At 32.2% G+C, this 22605-nt stretch overlaps 1 protein-coding gene across 4 annotated transcripts in view; it reads left to right on the top strand.

Annotated features, from left to right (window-relative positions):
• The first annotated feature begins 306 nt into the window (after positions 1 to 306).
• Positions 307 to 22605, top strand: part of LOC119635387 (homeotic protein spalt-major) — a 37626-nt gene continuing 15327 nt past the window's right edge. For 3 of the 4 annotated variants that reach the window (XM_038030190.1, XM_038030192.1, XM_038030189.1), the window contains exon 1: positions 570 to 835. The gene's annotated coding sequence lies outside the window, so the exon portion shown is untranslated. Of the gene's footprint in view, positions 355 to 569; positions 836 to 22605 lie in introns of those variants that run through there. The other variant, XM_038030191.1, reaches the window with a different exon arrangement.

The following is a 22605-nucleotide window of genomic DNA, read 5'->3' as shown; positions in this document are numbered from 1 at the left end:
AATTCTAATTAAAACAAAAAAATTTAATAAATATATAAATAAAATATACTAAAAAAACAAAGAAATAAATGAAATTTTCCAACGTCAAGTGTTTCGCTGCCCGTATGAAATAATTAAATTTACATCGGAGATAAAAACTGAAATAAATCCATTAAATTACTCGAAATCAATCGAAAGTGTTAGAATCGCACCTAGTTGCTGTTACACAGTCACAGTCACAGTCGGCAATTTTTATGAGAATTTTTCAGTTTTTTCATTTCTTTGTTTTTCATTTTTTCATTTTTTCATTTTTTTTTTTTTTTTTTAAATGTTTGCTGCGCGCTCTCCTTAGATCGTTTAAACATAGACGTGCGTGTATGTAATGAGCCAATTAAATGAAGTGAAAAAAGTTAATGGTTATATTTAATTACGCATATGTGTGCATGAGTGTTCTAATCAATCTACTTCTAAGCATCACAAATAAAATTATAAAAGAAAAAGGATAGTTTACGTAAATAAATATATATAAATATATACATATATATATATATATACATACGTAGATATATAAATATATAGATATATATAGATATTCAAATGTGTTTGCCAAGCAATAATTTTTTTGTTGTCGGTTTATTTTATGACGACATCCGATGTCCGTTTGTTTATTTCTGCTGTATATGTGTGTGCAAATAATTATGTGTCTTCATTTTAAGAGACCAGTGTTTTTATAATTGTGCAATGAAATGCCGTCGGCAATAATACATCACGGCATCATTTCATTATTGTGCTTCTCATGCTAAGCTAAAAAGAAATGCATTAGGTTTTGGATACTTATTCGTGAGCCAATATAATGGTAAGTTGATTACGTTTCTACGTTGTCTACGATGCAAGCAAGTTATCATTATTATATTATTATATGGTACTACCTATCTAATTGTGTAAATATATGTGTATAGAATAGAAGATATAATTAGGTAATCCTTGTGAATAAATGCATATGCATCTTTATGCTGGAAAACAAGTTCCCACGGAGTCAAAACATTTCACACGTTTATTTCACTTAGCAATTAAGTGTAAGTGCTTGAATTGAATAATCAATTCGTTCGTAATTGGGATGAAGAATTATGTAAATTATTCCTTTAATGAGAAAAAGTCATTTTTATACTCCATCATAAGTTTTAAGAATCTCTTTTAAATAAATAGCAAGCTTCGAAAAAACACTGCTTACGTTCTATAGAAAAGGTATTGACCGAAAGGCTGTAATACTTTTTTAGCCGCTACTTCGATAGAAATGAAGTCTGAACATTCATGTTTCTTAAGCGCGAAATATAGATGGGTCGAATGTGGGCCAATTGGGAAATTTATTATAATTAAGAAATCCTTTAAATTACTGTAAGGTGTTGTTAAAGTCAATCATTAGTTTAGCCCATCATTTTGCATAGACATAATTCGCCACTGAAGCTTATTATTTATTATTCGGTTGTTCAAAATGGCATTGATGTTAACTCAATATCTAAAGCTAAACCACGGCTAGGGCTTTCTTGATGACCTATGATTAAGAATTAAAGAGTTTTCAAAAGAGAAGATCTTTTGCATTACTTCACATTTGGTGGTAGTTCGGTGGCACTACGTCGAATTATTACATTCAAGTATAATATATAATGTCCAGCTTATATCGATCTTGCGCGAAATTTACGTAATATAATCAATTATGTTTCAATAAACAAATTTCCCCAACATATTTGTTTTCCTGTTTATTTCTACAATAAGTTCTGTCGATTGTAGTTATCAATAAAGCTCCTTAGATAGCATCACGATAAGACCGTTTTAAACGCTGAAAAAGTGTTGAAACTGAACCAAAAGCCGAGTAGAAGCGACAATAGAAGCGTCCTAATTGAAATCTTATCCGATGAGAGGTTCTGCCAAATAGAGAGAGAAAAAAAAGAAGATGAAATATGGGTTTGTAAACTTTTAAAAAAATTGAGAAAAGTTTTAGAGGCAAGAAAATTGTATGCCATATAAACCGTAGCCGATAGAGATTGAAATGTGATTTTCCACATGTGGCGAAAAGGTAATGGGTTTTTGCATCGCATCGCGAGAAATGTTGAAAAATAGATGGATTACGTAAATATAACGACATAAGCAAAGGAACTCGCTGGCACAAATGGCAAAGCTGAATGTTGTTGTCACTAAGTTTGATGAGCCCGGTTTATGTACTAAACCTTTCTTCATTTTTTTGTACCAAACTTTTTACACAAGACCTTTGTTTGTAAACTACCTTTAAGTCTTAATAATGATAATAATACAACCTCGTTGTACTACTAGTATTACTACTACTACTACTACTACTATATATATATATTAGAGCCCTGTTAATGGCTTTCGATGCAACTGACGTGATTGTTGATGGCGGGGTAGCTACAATATGCACAAAAACATGAAAAATTAATTCTTCCACATTGTAATGATCAATATGCTTAAATTTGCCCGCGAAACATTACACTCCGCAGCCAACTTGGGGGTTACTTGTATTACTTGGGTGGGTCTTTGATAGCCATCAACCCAAGATATTGAAAAACATAAAAATTTTAAATATTTTTTAATTTTGGAAATTGGAATAGGTCGATTGGAAGTTGTGCTCCGCCAATCTTTTAAATAGTTGTGGGCATGATGATTGGGCGATCTCGTTGCGTTTTTTACAGTAAAATTTAGATTAGTCTAGGAAATGTTTACGCCAATGTCTGTTGTTATGTTCCATGTTTTTTGTAGGTCGTTATTTAAAGTGTAGTCGCCTATGTTACTTTACTTCTACGTGGACCAGGCCTTTGCTTGCGCTGATATACTGCTAAACACTCGCCCTAAAGTTTCTATTCATACTTGCTATGCTTTGTAATTGACAGTTCTACGCTTATTGTGGTCGTGATTTTTGGCAGATCGCAGTAATTTTCAAGTTGATGCGTAACTTTGAACCTTTTGCATCAATTTTTGGATATATATGCTTCCTAACGACAGATGGCAGCAAAAAAGCGGATAGATGGTCGGGATAGGCTCATGACATATAATTTTATGCACATTTTTGGTTACTTCAAGCAAAAGGACAAATCTAGTTTACTGCCTATTCTTTGTAGGGCGATATAAAAGCAAGCAAAAGCTTCAATCATACCTATAATTTTTAGTTTTAACGCTTGTATCACCATCTATCTGACTTTGTTGAAAATATAGCTTTATAGTTGAAGCTTGCATATCGTGGCTTGAGATTACTTCCTTTTTCCAGAAAATCAAGATTCTTAAGATTTTTAAAAACACATATATATTGAGTAAATTCTTAATATATAATTCTGATTTGCTTTCTTTTGAAAACAGTGTACTTCAGGCGAGTGGTATAAAATATGTTACATGTTATATGTTATGTATATTTCCAGGTTTTTCACAGGATATGAATTACGCGCCGGTAGGACAAATCTTGTCATGAGATTATCTACGTAAGCGTCGTTTCTTTTGGATATTAGATTAAGCATTGAAGCTCAGACCGATGATACGAGCCCATTTCAAACTCTTTCAATCAATAGAAGTATTGTATTTCGTTTGTTTGAAACGACTAACAACATACTGCACAAGGCCGACCTTTCCTCCACATGGCGGTTTCTTCTACTCGACATTATTTGTGTGTCCGATATCGTAACCCCCACGCTGTTCGTCACCCCGCACTGCATTATCCTTTTGATTTAGCAGAAAAAACTGCTTGCTGAGATCAGCATTTTCCTTTCTTTTTCTTCGCTTGGCACGAATCTCGTCCGACGTTTAGAGCAATTCAGAGGGATAACGTATATTGATGCACAACGCTAGAAAGCCGCACTTTCACATGGAGTTACAGTCACAGTTTCGCAAACAATCATAGAAGATTTCTTCATACGTTTAATATGTATTGCTTACACGCACACGCAAGCGGAAGGATGACAAATATGAAAATATTTACCTTAATCTTTTAAGTCGAGCTAAGAAAACTTTTAAAATACGCGACATAGACAAGAAAATAATAGAAATTTTATTTAAATATTTATATAAAGATGCATAAACATATATATATATACGTGTGTGTGTGTATGTATATATATCGATATTTTTTATTACATTATTCCACTGCATTGTGTTCAAGATTGGGCTCCATTACTACCGTCATCTAATGTTTATATCTGTCTACGTCTATCCTAGGAACTCGTATATATATATATATATATATATATATATATATATATATATATACACGTTAGGTTGTCCGGAAGGTTGATTCATTTTTTCCCAACAAACGATTAAATTGCATTTCTTCGCAGCCAAGTTCACATTTCCGGCGGACTTTTTTCATATATTTGATGCTTGATGTCGTAATGGTTGTTTGGGAGGGACTTGGATTGGATCTGTATAAAAGTATGTAAATGTGAAAAGTCAAAAGCAGCATTTTTAGTGTACTTTACACTTATTACTAGCGGAAAGATAACAATGGTGTTCAAGCAAGAAAAGTTTTTTGGTTGCGTATGAAGGCGACGGAAGCTCAGAACGCCAGTGCCAAAGCTGGTTTGCAACATTTCGTTTCGGTGCTTTGGCATTACGTTCTGGAAAGACAGTGGGGCCTGATAAAGACAGGACAAAGGCATTAATTCAAGCAAAACTCCGCATGGCAACTCATGAGCTCATTATTTGTTTTCGGCAAAAAAATGAAATTTCTTTGCGAATCACCCAATATTCATATATATCCATATATATATCTAGTATACATATGTTTATATACAGTAAAGCCTACTAAACAATAAAATAGCCTTCATGCATAATTTGTTTTGGTGAAACCGTTGATCTCGGTTGACCGTTTTCGATGCTTCGCAAAGCAATCAGTTGAGGTAAGCATAAAGCCAAGGACTGGAGTTACGGTAGAGGTCTTCTGGCTCTACCCGAAATTTTTTTGAGATTTGATGAGTGGTTCGCTAAAATATTTTCGGATATAGACCAAGGAATTTTGTTGTTTTCTTTTTATAAAAGCAGTAAGTTTGTACTTCATGAGTAATAAATTCTAAGAAAAAAGTCTTAATTAAAGCACTAGCATATCTAAGGCTACCGGCTTTATTGAAACCTCTATCGCCATCGAGGTCTTAGTCAAGATCCTCTGCATATTCGTGCACTCAGGCAGATAAAGTTTTGTAAAAATTTATCGACAATGAAAACTCAGTTCATAAAAGTTTTAAACGTTAATAACAATTTCAATTCTAACAAAAAATTTGATTCGAAAATAATGCCTGGCTGTGGTCGTATCTCTTATCCTTGTCTTACGTTTATTTAAAAATCTAAAAAACGAAAAAAATTAAATTTCAATACTCTTTGGTATTGAATGGGTGAGTGAATAATGAACAAACAAGTAAAAGACGTTGTATACTTAGGTTTTACTGCAGACCTGTTTCCTGAGCTTTCTAGTCCATTTTCAAGACCAGGAGATTTTTGCAAATTTTAATATTTGAGGCCTCCAGGCGGCTTACCACACACATCACATCCTACCTACCGACAGAGACGGTCAGACGTGGTCAGATCGATTTAGAATTTGACGCCGATCAAGAATATATATATTTTATAAAGTTTCTAAAGTTTCGTTTTCGGTGTCGATAATCGTGCGCAAGAAAAAATATATCACGAACGTGCCGATGGCAGGCGTAAAAATGGAACGTCTAACATTACTTAACGTTGCGGGGAAGGCATTGATAATTTTAAATTTTGATTATTAATCTTATGATTTCATTCGTTTAACTATATACAATTAAAAAAAAAGATATTAAAATTTTATTTGTGTAATTAATCGAATGATATCGTCGTTGATCGTTATTTATTGCAAATAACACAACGGGATAGTAATGAATAAAAGACTTTAGTGACGGAAGTTGATTGAATTGATATTTGTTTCTATTTTATTACTCTTATAAATATATTTGTTAAAATTCATATAAAGATTTGTTTTTATGGTTATTTATTAAAAAAAATATTTAAAAAAAAAACTATAGGAAGTTATTTAGTTTTTTTCCGCCTTAATGGAGCATAAAAAGAATTTACTAAGATTTTTCAAAATTATTGTATATAACAGGTAAGGAATAATAAATAAACTCACAGTATATGCTGAGGAACTTTACCGCCAACTCTTCCTTAATAATAAATATTTTACCAAGATTTCTTCAATGATAAAGAGAAGCAAACTTGATGAGAGCAAGTTTGATGTAAGGGACTTTAACTTTGATAGATACTCGGCTTATCTGTTAGAAAACTTTTGTAAGCCTTCATTAAACTCCCGATGTACATTCTTAATAGCCTCAAAATTTTGCAGTCGGATTCGAGAGTAAACTAAGCTGAAGTTGTCATAGGTAGGTACAACTTAAAGGTTCTTAGAAGAAGAAGGCAGGTCGACTTTTAAAACTTCAGTTCCATATTTTGAAGCAAAATATTGATGTTCCATGGAAACTATAACAATAATAGTTAAACGTATTGACAGACAACACCATATTGTGTGACGTGCATATAATAAAAGTATTTACAGACAAAAGTATTTGCGACGTGAAATGCCCTTTTATGATTTTGCGTTCTTTCTGTCTGGCTCTTTCTCTAGATTAAGTTCGCACCGCTAAATTGTGATTTTTAGATTAACGGAGGTTTTATTCACATTTCTTAAGATTATCTCCAGAAATTTCGATTCGCAACTGTTTAATATTCTCATGGTGTTCTAATTCCGACCTTCGCTGGAATATTGTGATGCAACTTTCTTTCACACTTTGCTTGGATGCGTTTTCGTAAGCAGGTTACCAATATAAAATTTCATTGCAACATTTCTACGCTAATCCGCTTTTACCTGCGAATAGTTTTGCAATTTTTTGTCAATCTTTCCGCCAGTCGCTAGCTGCGTCGCGAAGTAACGCATCATGAATCTCTATCTAATTTTATCATTGCAAAAATTTCTTTTCCTATAAAATTTGTTAGTTTTCATGCGGACCTCTTTTATCAAATGTGCAATTTTAGCAACAACATATTTTCTCTTCTTCTTTTGCGTAACATTAAACAGGAAAGACCCATTCCACTAGTCTATTTATTTCCTTGCCTATCACTTAAAAGTACGGGTCTTACTTGCTTCCGAACATATCCTTATCTAATATCGATAAGCCAGTAGCTGACATAATTGCTGAAAAATGTAGTAGGTTTTGTTTTATGTGAGCCTGAGATAAGAGTCGCGATTATCAAGTCGATATTTGTGGGGGTTCCATGCAAAGTGTAACACTTATTGATTGATCACGCCATCACTTCGTATGTCTCTCGTCACCTTTTTTTTGTCAACTAGCGAGTTGCAAGTGTATGGGAACATCCCGTGAGTGAAGAAGATAAGAGTAAAAAAAATACTCGATCTGTTACTTTCGGCCAGACAATGCGAAGGGAAATCATTTTTGAATGAGAATTGTTCGTTATCTAGTGCAACACTACTGTGTTCAAGGAATAAGAGGAATTTTTTCCTTTAAAATACTAGTCCTTCGAAGTTTTATGGCAGAATAGTTCCCTTGGTTTCGTCTTAGGATAATTAATGCATACTGTAGCTCCGTCGCAAGCACATTTTTCACTTGGCATATAAATGAGTGACCAGTTTCCTTTCCAATGATTAAAGGAACCGTTTCATAGCAATCGTTAGGAATGAACAGAAACCTTTGGAAACAATTCAAAGGTTGCACAAGATAACATACTCTAAGTTGTAAATTAACAAACAAGTCGAGTGGTATGAGATATCTAACGGACGTTAATGACGACTGTACTTAGATAAAACATAAAACCTAATATTAATTTTCGAAGCGTGAATATATAAAAAAAAATTACTTTATATTTTTGAACTCAGAATATGATCAATATATATATATATTTATTATATATATTTCGTGATTATTAATTTTTGAAAATGGCTTGGAAAATATGAACGAGATAGTAAAGGTACAGATAGGAGACAGAAAAGCTGCGGACGTATTTTGAAAAAGCCACGTACACATAAGCCATACATAAAATCTCACTCAATGAGTTCGTAGGATGGTGTATAGATGTCGCCAGTATTGCCGCATCCGATGGCTATTTCTTTATACGAAAATCGCAAACACATTCTTAGGTGCAAGTTTCGTTTAACAACGTTGTACAACAATATAATACAACAATAATAAAATCGCGTATTACTTATAAAATGACACAATATATTCTTTCCTAAAGGTTGAATGCATTAAATCATTTTAATGGTTTTAAGTTTATTTTTATTTTTTTCTTTTTATTTTTAATAATTTATATGATTTTATTAGTGATCTATAATTAACTTATTATTGTTATACTTGTTAACACTCTAAGCCTTCGAGAGACAATGAATGTCTTTCTCTTTAGATATTAAGCTAATTAATGAATGGAAATATTTATCGTCTTAATAATCGCCCATAAAATGTATTCATTTGTTGGGTAATTAAAAAACTAATTCTTTTTATAAAGAAAGAAAAAGAGAAATAAAGAAATAAACGAGTTTTCCTCCATCCCTCCCTTGCGAAATTATTTAATCATAAAAATTTTTCAAAACAAAAGACATTAAAAGCACAGCAGGTTGAACGGATTTTAATGACAAGCAAAGACGAAAATTTTGAAAAAAAATTATGGTTTAAATTGAAAAGAAATGAAGCAAGTAAGAAAATTATATGCGGTTGCGACCGAATCTCTAATGCCCGTCACTATTATCCTATAAAGCATTGAAAAAAGCGAAATGTATACATTTGCATACTCGACAGTATTAGGTGGGCGTGGCGAATTTCTTCTATTTGTGAGGAATAAGCTTGTGGAAACTTATCTGTTATAGTTTATGAACAAAGAGCAAAAGACATGGAAAGTGATGGTTGTACAGAGGTTGTACACACCAACAGACGGACATGCTTAGGTGCATTCCGAATCTGAAACTAACCATGAATGTACATACTTGTATGGAGTGCGTGAGCACCTGATAAAGGTATTGGAAGATAACTACATTTAATATTAGGAAGGCGTGGTCAATTTTTTCCATTTTTGTGCACGAATGCTACAGCATTGTCCGTACTATGTATATATATATATGTAATCAAATTTTTTTAGACTTACCTTACGTGATGGGCTATCTTATTCCTTTTGAAAAACAGGGATGGTCTTAGTTTAGCGCATTTTACGCTATACAGCGCGGTTTTCAATTAAAACCTGCGTGTTTTAGACTTTTCAATATTTTGAATAAATTCCAAGTCCATAGCTTGATTTTTGCGGACAACCTTACAGGCCAGAGGGACATGCGTAGATCAATTCAGATTTAAAGGCTGCATATACTTTATGGAATCTGTGAAGTTTCTTTGTGGACGTTGCAAAAGTTTTGACAAAATGAATACAGCTCTCATCATTCGGTGACGGGTATAAAAACAAATAGTTTTGTATGCGTGTTTTCTTACTGTAGCAGAGGTAGAGGTAAAAAGTTTCAGTTTACGTTTATCAGCCTACCAAACATTGTCGACATGGGCTTTTTTGTCCGGAGAGATGTTTTAGTTTATTTAAACAAACGAAGGCGATTGTAATTTGTTTTACAACCATATTACAATGTTTACAACAATAATAATAAAGTTAAAATAAACAAATGTTGAATGCTTTTAAAAAATTTGCTTTTGTTTTCCTTTTTTTCTCTCTTAAACACTAAATTGCCTGCAGCAATAACAGCAATAACAATGGTTTTGAAATAAAAACACAAGGAAAGTAATTGAATTAAATATATTTTATAAAATTACAATGTTTTACATTTACTGCTCATACAAATGCCAAGCAATTAAACGAAAATTACAAAAAGAAAAAAAAAGAAAAAAATATTAATATAAAATTTTTCCACTTATTTTCATTATAAATTTCGTAGAGAATTGTTTTTTTTTTTTTCCTTTTGTTTTGTATTTTTCCCATGAGTCAGAAGAATTCTTTTTGTAATATTTCTATGTTGTAAAAAAATATTTATGGCATTTTATTATGATTAATTATTGTTTATATTGCGACACATTAGGTTGTCGGCGAAGCTAGAGAATCTTTTGCTAGTAGATTGTTAAGCCAACTTCTGCAAGCAGAATTTAGAATAATGCGCTTCTCAGTTAGTGGTTCGCTTTGACAGTTAACATTTCTGATTTCATTTCTAGTGTAATTCGAAACATTTTCTCTTTCTGTATAGCCTGCATAAGTATTTATGTAAGACTATTAAATATTCTTCAAATTGCTAAAACAAAAATAGAACTTTTTCCTGAGTCTGATTGAGAAGCAAGAACATAATCAAAATGAACTCGAACTCACTCAAGCTAACAATAATTTCGAATGCATTAGTTATAGATACATGAGGATGTACTGAAACGTTTACTACAGTCCAATAGTTGTGTATGCGTCTAAGGCATCTAGCGAATGCAACGGCATTTACTTAGCCTAGCACTTATAATAAATTTATTTTTGAGACACTGTTCTCGTTGAGAATTTTTAATAAACTAAAATATAAATTTTTACATGATAATTATAATGCGATTGCGAAATTAATTAAGATGTAGCGCGGACGGTTCATATCAAAGGCGCACATTATTATAATTCAGTTGCATTTTAATTTTCATGTTTACCACAGTGTACAGCAATTTTGTCATCTCATTTTTAATAATCAGAAGAACTCAATCGACACTTCACATACTTGACATAGTGCAATTAATAATCGATTTATTCTGGGCTATGTGTTCTTACATCTCCTCATTTAACGTATGTGTTATTTGATATTTTGGGGGCCAAAAAATTGACGTAGAAGGATAAGTGTGGATATCCCATATCGGAGAATAGAAAATTAGGTTTCAGTTAATCCATGTACGCCCATTCTACATCAAGGAGAAAGGAGTTCACACCTATTATGAACTTTAGAGCCGAGTTATTCAGATCGTATCCATTTGTCCATTTATATTTCCCCTGTGAGATGACTATCCCTAAGCTGGAGCAAATTTTTCTTGAAATCCAATTGTAAAAGTTTCTTACAAATTTTTAGCTTGATATGTAATCATATGTGTACTCTCAGTCGTCTGTCTTTCCATCTGAACCACACCTTCTGCAATGAGCAATTAAATTAATGCAAACATGTCAACGGCTGGTAAAAAAGCAAAAACACGTAATCACCTCTCCAGGGGATCTTAGCGCGGCATTGAAAATTTATAAATTTCAGTTTGAATATGACATTGCCAGTACGCGGGTAATAAAAAGGGTAGGTTTAATGAAACAATTGGGATCGGGTGAAAAGATTAGGTTACAAAGACCACTTAGATATTTACGGAGGATCTTCAGTGGGTTGACAAGGTAATAATTAAATTTCCATTGGTCAAGACAGGAACATTAACGTTTTATACCACTCAAAAAATCCGATTAGTCAATGGCATAATACTCGAGTAAAGATACGGGTATAACTAGTATTCCTTTTTCATACAGTGTTAGGGGCGCAAGCAGATCGCAGCTTCAGTGTCTTAGCGCAAGAAGCGGGAAGTGTTTCTATAAAGATGCAATTAAATCAACATGGCAATGTTAAGAAGGTGAACATCGAGCCGAACTATACTTAACTCGAATATCGGATTTTTGTTACCTATGGGTCGTGGAAATCTTTCGACCAATATTTAATAAAGTCTAGCAATGATCTTTACTAGCTTTACTCAAAAATTATTCAATCGAGATTTACGATCGAATAGAATGCTTACATCCGGAAATGAGTCCACATTCTCCAGATTCCAAGATGTGTGACTCGATAAAATATCCTGTTATAAACCAATTTCATCTTGACTTCTTTTCCCATAAATAAAAGCATAATTAAAACAATTAAAATTTTCAACACAAATTACTTATGCTTATTAGTTCTAAGTGGAGCTCTTTAGTATAGATGATTACTATATAGCAAATTAAATGCTAATGGATCGGCGAGTATCAAAATTTATTTATATTTTAAAACTTCAAAAAGAAATTTATTGTTTTTTTTCTTTTTAATTTTTATTACTGTTTTTTTTTTAATGTAATTTTTTTTTACTTATTGTTATCTCAAGAGGTTATCCTATACTAGCAAATAACGCACACGTACGCGCTCGTTCAAATGCAAACAATATTTTATTCTTATTATTTAAGCTTAATTAATTTATGATTAACTTTTTAATAGATTCTCTAGTGGCATAAAATTTTTATTACAAAATTTTAATTGCACATACATATACATACAAGTATATAAATATACAAGACTTTTACTTATATACGAATAAATTCGGTGAAGTGAGAGTTGAAATATATATAAAAAATAAAAAAAAAAGAATTTTATTTTAAATTTTTTTCGAAAATTTAGCGCCACAGTAACATAAAGCGGCAAACAGCAACCAGTAATCGCAGTAGCAACAGCAGCCAAAGTCGTAGCCCTAAACAATTGATAAACAAACTAAAGAGACATAGAATTCAAAACAAAAAAAAAAAAAAGCCGGACAAATGATCATATGTATAACTAAACCAACTTATTACGCATGTGAATGTATGTAAATTTATATCTCAGTTTGTTTATGTGTGTTCTGGTGTATATAGTATCTAAAGGAGAAAATAAAAAAAAAAAACACATAAAAAAATTAAACAAAATGTTTACGCTTTCAAAACCAGAGGAGACAATATTGCACATACGTTATTATTGTTGTTGTTATTGCTGCTGGTGCAACTAGCTGCCAGCGCTTTATTATGTATTTACTTATACACGTATATGTACGCTTGTAGGTATATTGTGCTTTCGTTCTTATAATGACTTATTGTTTGTGACAGTGACAGTGAGTCTACAACTCTATGTGCATTTGTATGTTTGTAGTTAAGGCTAATACTAGAAGTTTGTTTGTTCTACACAAAACATATAACAACTTCTCGATATTTGTATGTATGTAAGTAAGTTTATACATACTTTGTTATATCCGTACATACATACATACATATATATACCTATCTTAAGTTGTATATATTTGTTTGTTTATTAAATTAAACTTGTATTGTGAGGGACTCTCTCTCTCTCTCTCTCTCTCTCTCTCTCTCAACAACTACGCGCTGTATACGCTTTATATATATATATATATATATATATATATATATATGTTTATATGTCTATATATATATATATATATATATATATATATATGTAAATATATGTATATATGCTATCGTGTATATGAAGATGCAAACATTAAGTTATCTTTAGTAGCATAAAATACATTTGTTGTAAGCATTCTTCCTGTCTTACATACACCTAATCAAACACACACACATATAGTTATATTTAGCACATATGTGTAATATATTAGCTGTACTACGCTTGAGTTAAAAGCAAACGGTAGAGGCAGCCTCTGCTGTTGTCGTATTCAGTTGCCGATATTTGTCGAAAACTTAAATGATTCGCGTATTCATAAATTAATTTAAACTATTTGTGGCCTATACATATAGACATACGTATGTATGCGGATTTATTTATATGCGTAAAAGATATTTATAAATATTTCTACTATTCTTATCGTTTTTCCTTTTTATATATCTCTTAGATGAAAAATTTATTTATGATTTTTTTGGTCCCCTTTAAGAGCAAGAACGATTTTATTTTTACGCTATTATGTAACACATAAAGATATACTAATGTAGTCCCTCTATTCAAGACCCATAGAAGTGAGCTTATCATATCAAGTTGTATATGTGTAGCTGCCCATCTGAAATTTCGACACAAGATAATCCCAATCAGATCAAAGGATTGCAAAAAATCATGCAATTGCTATTCACTTCAAGGTGTACCGTGTGTTCTACTTGTCAAGTCTATCGGCAGTGAAATGGGAATATTTTAGCCTAGTCGTTGCTTTTGCAATGTATATTGCCACGTGTAGTTCATTATGTCGGTCTTTCAGGATTATTAAAAATGATCGCTTTTGGGGCACAGTTCACCAAAACACTTTGTTGTGGTACAATGGCATACGTATAAAGTACGCAACATGCAACTGAAATTGAGATAGCCCCACCTTTAATTACAAAGACAAACGATTTAATGTGACCTAATTCCTCCCGTAATTATGTTTCTGATTTGATCCGAATACTTGCCTTCATTTCATTTTTATCTGAAAAATAATTGCCGTCACTTTTTATGCCCATCACCGAAGGACGGGGATATACGCATTTTGTCAAAACGTCCGCAACAACCGTAAGGAAGCTCCCGAAAGACCTTCACGTGTATATGTTCTTCACAAGCATCATCTTAATACGCAAAAATATTTCATTGATGTTATGTTCTTCAGATGCTTGAAAGATGTCCATTGCCTTAGCCACTTTTATTAATTTAACTAATAATTAGTAGAAGAGAAGAAATGATTGAGAAATTTATAAAACGCACGTTTATTTCAGTCATTTAGACAACGAGCAAAATCCAATATTGCGCAATTAGTCGACGTAATGGCCCTATTGCTTTAAATGAGAAGCTTCAGAAACTTTATAGTGGACTTTAGCTTGATAGATGGCAAGTGCTCCAGCTGCTCTATTCATTCGAGTCTAATCAATTCATAAAATTTGCCTCTCAGATTACGATGGTGTTGGCAGCAGGTTTTTTTGAAATTTTTAAGCGAATTGGCTTTGTTTGTAGGCAATTTGTCTTTGCTAGAAGTGAATAGCGGAGCTCAGTTTAATTTTCGATTTGGTTTCAAAGTATCTTAGCATAATTTGAATTTTACGAAAAGGTTGAATGTTTTTCTATATGTGAATATTGATTGCTTTCATTGTATGCAACTTAAAAGCCTGATAAGTAAGAAAAAATTTCAATGTCAAACATCAAATCCAGCTGGTATTCGGGTAGTTCATCCTTTGCAAATATTGTCTCGCATCAAATATAATGTATATGTAGCCGCCTGCATGGTCGAGTAGGCAAAGGATTTCGACTAACAACCCGATGCTCGAGCGTTCAAAACTCAATGACGCCGATAGCCTGAGGTGCTAATGCTTTAAGATCTTATTCCACAGAATTTAATTCTGTGGCTAAACTATTAATAATATTTGTAATAAAAATATAATGGATAATGTGTATATACGCGCTAAGACTAAATTGTATGCTTACGTCTCTTCGTGAACAATCATAGACAATCGGTATTGCCAGCTTTTAAATGTTGGTCATGCAATATTTGTAAAAATTTAATAATGAAGACTGCATTAGTTAATCGATAATTTCAGCATGTATGAATATAAATTTCTAGGACCGAAGGGGTGTTGATAAATTTGGACTTTTCAAAAAGATATCGCCTTCTAGACCAAGCATCTGTTTCTTTCCCCTTTCCCCCTTCTTTCAAAATTGCTTTGAAAATCGAATGTTGGTAAGTGTATAGTACAAGCACTAAATTTTGTATATTCATTTTGAAAAACCAAGATTGTTACTTAACCACCTGCTAGTGAAAATGTCTTTCAAATAATCTGCGGCAATAAGAAAATGTTCTCAAGCATTTCCATTCCCGATGCATATGAATTTGCGCGTAAAATATTCATCATATTTTTTTTTTTTTTTGTTTTTATACAAAATTTTTACTTCATACTAAAACAATCAATTTGTGTGCTATGTACATAAATATAGTCGTTCTAAGTTTCAAAAATTTTAAATAAACTCATAAAAACTTCATAGTTTGGGATCATGCAATCGTTATGTAGAGGAAGGACGGTCTTTTGTTTTCAACATAAAATTTGCCCATATATATATACATGCATAAATATACGTAAGCATATTTGGTACATATATGGTCTAAGTTGTATAATATTCTTTACCCCACATATAGAGCTTATGCTTATATATTAACTTATTCATATACCAGTTTCTACTCTTATTATTATTATTGTTGTTGTTGTTTGTTTATTTGTTTGCATAGATTGTCCACTTTAGATTAAGACATGAATAATTTATGTACATTTCATATGATTTTAATTGTTTGCAATGGCAACTTAACATTATTTCTGTGTATCGTTTTTTTACTCTGCTCTACTCATTTTTTTTCTGTTTCTTTCCTTTTTTTTTTTTTTTGCTTTGTTACTGAACTTTTTACTGTGGTGGATTGATATAACCATACATAGTCCCCATATGTATATTATATATATGTATACATATATATGTATATATAAACAGAAGACAGATACATTTTATATTAGTTGAATGCCACAAACTCATATAAAATACTCATACCATGTCATGCTTTGCCCAAGCAAAGGCAACAAAATACTGTTTATGCAAAAGAGAGTTAACCCAGAGACCTTAACTTAACATATATATATATATATATATATATATATATATATATATATAATTATGCTATGAATTTTTATATAAATATGCAAGAAAGTGTGCAGGTACTAGTATATATGTATTCGTAATACAAAAAAGGAATAATAATAACTAAAAACCTTTTAAAATTCTATTCATTCACATAAACTAATATAGTAACCAAATGTCCATTTTTAGGGTAAAAAATCGCATTTAGAGGACTGCATTCTCAGTCACAAAGGGAAGTTAACTTAAAAAGATAATAGTTTTAAAAACTTGTGAAGCACGAAAGAATTATCAATAATCAGAGTTCGTCCCTTTACCGAATAAAAGAAATGCGAACTGGACGTAGTCACAAAACCCAGTTTCAAAAATGTAACAGAACTTTCAAAAATAAAAAATCACATTTTTTAATTAAATGTAATCTTCAAGAATCATAATATTTGAAGTGACATACTTTTACTCGACCAAGTCGTGCAAAAACTTTTTATGGAATCAACTAGGTTTCTCCCTTGGAATTTCCTTTTATAGTGTCTGGCGAGGGCTGGTAGGTTGGTTCGATCGGCTAGATTTTTCGCTAAGGAACGAAGACAATTGACTTTTCTCCGACCAAAACAAGACGCGACATGTTTAAAAATCTCAGTCAAAGATGGCACACAAATGTGACAGATCCTTGAAGAGCCTCTGCTCCTTGTTATGATCCTCTTATTAACTGACAATTATTATTTCAAGGTTGTCATCGAAAGCATTGTATCACTCATAGCTGTAACAGATGAATGAACAAATTAGCCGCGAAAAGTATGCGGACAGAACGTGTAATGCTTATCTCCCCGCTGGACTGAATTGAAAGTTGATTGAATCGGACCTTTTTTTTTGAGCACTTCCCATATAACGACTCTTGTTCAAAAAAACAAAAAATAATTTTCAAAATTCATCGGAAAATCGTCAAGTGTTTATTTCGAAATTCAAAATTTATGTGAAAAGTTTGAATTGTGGAGCGAGAGAGAGCGTTTTGAGCTCTCTCTCATGTAATCGTCCTCATGATTTTCTATATTTTTAAAATTTCATAGTGAGAATTGCTCTATATACACAGTTTGACATAACGATCAACTGTACTTAATTTGGGCAACCTATGCCTATTTTTCCGATCCCATCCCATACAAGGGTAATCAATAAAATAGGCAATAGGGTGATCTATATATGGCAACAAGGTCTGATTTTTCGCAGTTTACGTTGAAAGTAGATAAAGTATAACAAAGTCTGAGAAGATCAATTTTGTTATTTTTAAGATCCGCCAGTTTACGTTTTGATTCCTCTTCTATATAAGCGCTCTGACTGAAAGCATGCTTTTAGTTGAAAACAAAATATAATTCTTGATACATAAAAATTGTTTTAAGCGAAGTAATTTAATGGATCTAATGATCGGCCTTGCCCGCCTGTAACGTTTATAATTGTTCAAATATGCAACGGGTACGTAAATCAATTGTATCGAACTTAACGGCAAATTTAATTGCAAGTCCAAATATTTTAGAAAAATCTTGTATTAATTAACTGCAAATTTCAAGCATAGTTTAATGTAATTTAAACCATTCTTACAATTGGCTTAAATTCCCTTACCTAGCGTTATGCTTGCCCGGTGGAAGTTGTTAATGTTTCCTTTCTGTATGTTTTCATAATTTCATTGTAAATAAATATCAATAGTCTGTCGTTGGTTGCTGAGACAGTGACCACACTGCTTGCTTGGGACGTCCCTTTTTCTTTTTTTTTTTTGCAGTCGTTCTGAAATACGACGGCGCTTATTTAAAGCAAAAAACAAAAAAAGGAAATAAATAAATAAGCAAAATAAAATGAGAAGAAAATCACCAACACTTTACAAAGAACGCTTTGTTAACTAAAGAGAACAGGGACATAGTAGTCGCCATCACATCAGCGACTACCATAGACACAGCCACTTCGCTATAGTTTTGTGTGTTAGTCTGTGATACCGGTTGGAGAGTTTATAAAAATTATATGAAAATTATACCAATCCACTCATAAAAATTTATGTTGTCAGCATAATAAATATTGCCGACATTTTGTATGTACACAACATGCATACGTAGATTATATTAAAGCAAACCAGCGAAATCTTCGCTTGTGTGCTTATGTTGTATACAGTTTTTTCTCGTTTTTTTTTTTTTTTTTTTTTTTTTTTAAAAAAAATAAAAAGCAAACCATTTTGAAGCGAGGAGCCATCATAAGAAATATACGAGATTCTTTGCTCTTTTTTTTGTTTTTTTTGTTTTTTTTTTTTTACATTTCAAAACAAAGTCATAGCGGGAGTTATGCAAATTTATTGTTGAATTATAAATTTACATTAATGTCGAGAGAAGAGAAGAAGAAGTGTTGGGGAGAGAAGGAAGCAAAAGCAAATAATTCTTCTTAGGTCTCTGTTTTATGCATCGGTGTGCCGGTATAAAAAGACAGTTTTATTGAATTTATTTCTCTATAATTTCTTTTAAATGTTTTAATACTTCTTTAACCTTCCACAAGGAAAACCTAAGAAGCAGGGAGATGAAGAGGCAAAGATACAGAAGAAAAGCAATCATCTTTTTTCTTCTGCGTTATATGCATATATATATATATATATATATATATAAATGTATGTATGTATATATGTACATCACTTTGTTTTTCTATTATAATGATTGTGTGGGAATTTATTCATATTGCATTTGATTTAACAAATTGCTGCCATATAAAGTTTTAATATACACTAAGTAGAAGAAAAAAGAAAACAAAGCTAGCAAACCCGGTCTAGAAATTCTGATAAGTCCTATAAGAAATTGATATAGCACCGCACTAAACATGATTACAACTAAATACCTCCAGAAGCATAAGTACCGCATGCTTCACTATGATGGTTTAAAAAATATTGAGCCTCCGGTAATTTTATATTAAATTATTCAGTTTCTCGTCAAATATGAGAGTGAATTAACAAACCAATGGCATACATTTAATTAGGGTCAGTACTTTTTAGACTACTTTTATATTACTTACTGTTGCACGTTGTTGTTGTTAAACAATTTCGTGTGCTGTGTATATCTTTTAGTACTTACACAAAATATATGTATGTAGGGACGTGTGTATGTGCCTAAATTCTTGATTAACATCCCGTATTTGTGTAAGTCGATATATCGTGTAGAGAGTTGTGTCTAAATTCTGTTTTCTTCTTCGCCTTCTCTGCACACAGCTCACTTCCTCGTGAATAGATGCGTAAAGAAATTCTAAATATATTCCTATAGGGTTTTTTTTTTTGTTGTTTTGTTTGTTTGCTTGTTTGTTTGCAATGTTTACTTGCGCCAATAAATTCGCTTAATTGACGGGAAATAATCATAAAACAATCCATTGTAACATTTATTTTGAAATTCAATGTAGAGAGTATTTAAAAATGTTGATACCTTCAAGTTCGTATGTTTTACATACACTTATATTTTAACGATGGAAAGATGTGCTATAGATGTGCGGAAAGTTTTCGCTCTTAAAAAAAAGTTTCCTTAGTTTTCTTAGAGCCTAGATTTATGCAGTCGACAAGAAAATTATGTTGTGAAAAGTGGAAAACAGCGACCTTTGTTAAATTTTCTTACGCTGTTGAATTACAATATCAACCACTTACGTCAAAGATGGAGGAGTCATGAATTTTGCCAGTTACGAGCAATTGAAATTGATCTGCAATAAATAGTTGGACGTGTCATGATTGTGATGTTTATAGACCCGACGATAGCGGTTACTCTCACCTATGAACCGTAAAACAAAAGTCAGAAGTGAACGATTACTAAAGCTTAGCACAGACAAGGTGCGTTCAATGCCGATAATATAAATTTTATTATAAAACGAAAATAATGTAAATAAATAAGAAAAGATTCCTTATTGTGTTTATATTCAATAGATCAATGTAAGCAGAGCTAACTATAAAAATGATGCCCTTGGCTTTGTATAAATGTGGATGTTTGGTTTTTGTAAATTATAATCGATATGATAGATGATCAACGGCAAAAAGGGAAAAAAGTGTGGTGATAAGCGCTTCACTACTCTCTTCTTTTTTCTACTCTCTTGATTCTTAATAGGGCTGATCATGTTCTTCCAATTGTTCTTTTCACTGTCGTGGCGTCCGTTTCTCCAGACTTTCCTTCTTTATGTATTTGGATATGCTTTTCATTCTTTTCGTCCACCTTTCCCCCATCTTTTATACATTAACTCTTTTGCTTGTCTTTCTGTTAATAGCACAACAGTCAATAAGTTCGTGAGATGACATTTACAGGTCATCGCAACTAATGACGAAGCCATGCGATTTTTAGAAAGCACTAACTTTTAAATTTCACACTAGCGGAATAATAAATAAAAGGGCAGCAGGAAGAAGTCCTATTATGTCTGTATGTCGAACGTATGAAGCTATGTGTTACATTTCCGCGTTCATCTTTTGCTCAACTATTCTCGTCGCCCTTCTACCAATTCATACAATACGCCTTACAACATTTCCCAAAAGCGCCCAGTGTTGCATTTGCCGGGCCATTGCTTTTTCACTCTGTCCAACATTACTTAAAAGTTAGTTGCTTTATGTCAACGGCAGCTTCACGAATGTTCGAAAGATTTTAGCTTACGAACGTAGATCTCGGATTTGATCTAACGGCAAAGGAACAAAAACCATGGGTGTTAAATTACGGGAACCCGATGGTCAATTCGCAAATCTACGCTGAGAAGCAATTCTACAGCTTGCTGCGAACATATGTGTTCAATGCCTATAGTCTCAAGTTCTGACCAGAAAAATTAACAGAATATGGGTTTGTAGTGATTGTCGTCGGCGGTAACGGACAGAGTGATTAAGAAGCGGTGTCCTCATGTCGGCCGATGTGTTCAAAGCTGCTGCGGATATTTGAGCGATAAATTGTGCAAAACATAACTGCAAGGTGTAGGCTTTCAAATAAAACACAATTTATTATTGTTGCCTTGAATGGTTTTTCTTTCTTTCAAATCTAAAAAGATATCATTCTCAATGAATGACCTTTTATATGTTGTCCACCTACATAAATACATTAATGATAATAACATATATGAGACCCATATGATCTTCTCTGATCTTTAAAAGATATAAGAAAATTTTATAGACGTCACAACTTGCACGACACTCTCTCCGTATGTATCCAAAAACACATTTGAAAATATTTTACTAAACGTTGTTTAAAATTTTAGGAACTTTTTAAATGTTGAGTCAGAACTTTTTCTAATATTTATAATAATTTTTATAATAATTTATCGTTTAGGAGGAGTTTTGTAAATTTTTTTAAAAGCTTATCATCTTTTTGCTATAAACCAAAATGATGGGATATGGTGTAGTTTTTGTTTCCTTTTTAAATGATACAAAAATACTTATTATTATTGTTGTTGATATATAAGAAATTATTTGTGCTTTTATAATGTCCTTAAAGAATTACACAATCTTGCAGTTACAATTTTACTGGATAATTAATTGTGGCCTATAGATGGAAACGCAGCTACGACTATGTCAACAAACAAATATTGGATACCATTAACTATACACAGCGAGCAGTTGAGTAACCGATTAACTACCACCTTCGCGATTTTAAAGACCCATGCACATGAACGACAAGCATTATAATAATAACAACAACAACCGCAAAAATATATAAAGCGGCATCTATTACTGACACAAAATTATCGCCAACGATGACTTTTTTATGCAAAACTTTTATAAAAGTCGAAAACGAACTAAGACAAAAAGGACAAAGAAGCAAAAAAAAATAAAAAAAATAATAATAAAAAAATAAAGGAAAAAAGAAGGCATGTCAGTTATATTGAAAGCAAGTTTATATTTGCGATGTGATAGTAGTATGGCTTAGTATAGTAGTTTGTGCATGCATGGAGGTTAATTTCAACATATCAGGCCCCGGTAAACCGGTAAATTCATCCATAGGTATGAATTGTTTCGAGTGAGAAAATGTGTTGGTGTATGAATGGATAAACCAACTTTTAGAATAGCCAGCCCGCTTGTTGTTATTATTGTTGTTATTGTTATTGTTGTTGTTATTGTCGTTGAATTTTATTTATAATTTCAACAAGTTGATTTAAACCACTTGCTCGTAAGAGCCTTTAAAGTTATGGCATAGCAGCAAAAGATGCTGCATTTATATCAATGCATGGACCTTGATATATTAGTGGTGATGTCTTAAAGTCTTAAAGACTACATATACATCTATGTG

Source organism: Glossina fuscipes, unplaced genomic scaffold, assembly GCF_014805625.2.
Source record: "Glossina fuscipes isolate IAEA_lab_2018 unplaced genomic scaffold, Yale_Gfus_2 26, whole genome shotgun sequence".
In the NCBI taxonomy this organism is placed as follows: Eukaryota; Metazoa; Arthropoda; class Insecta; order Diptera; family Glossinidae; genus Glossina; species Glossina fuscipes.
Note: the sequence above shows the minus strand (reverse complement) of the source record. Positions and strands in the feature narration are given on the sequence as shown.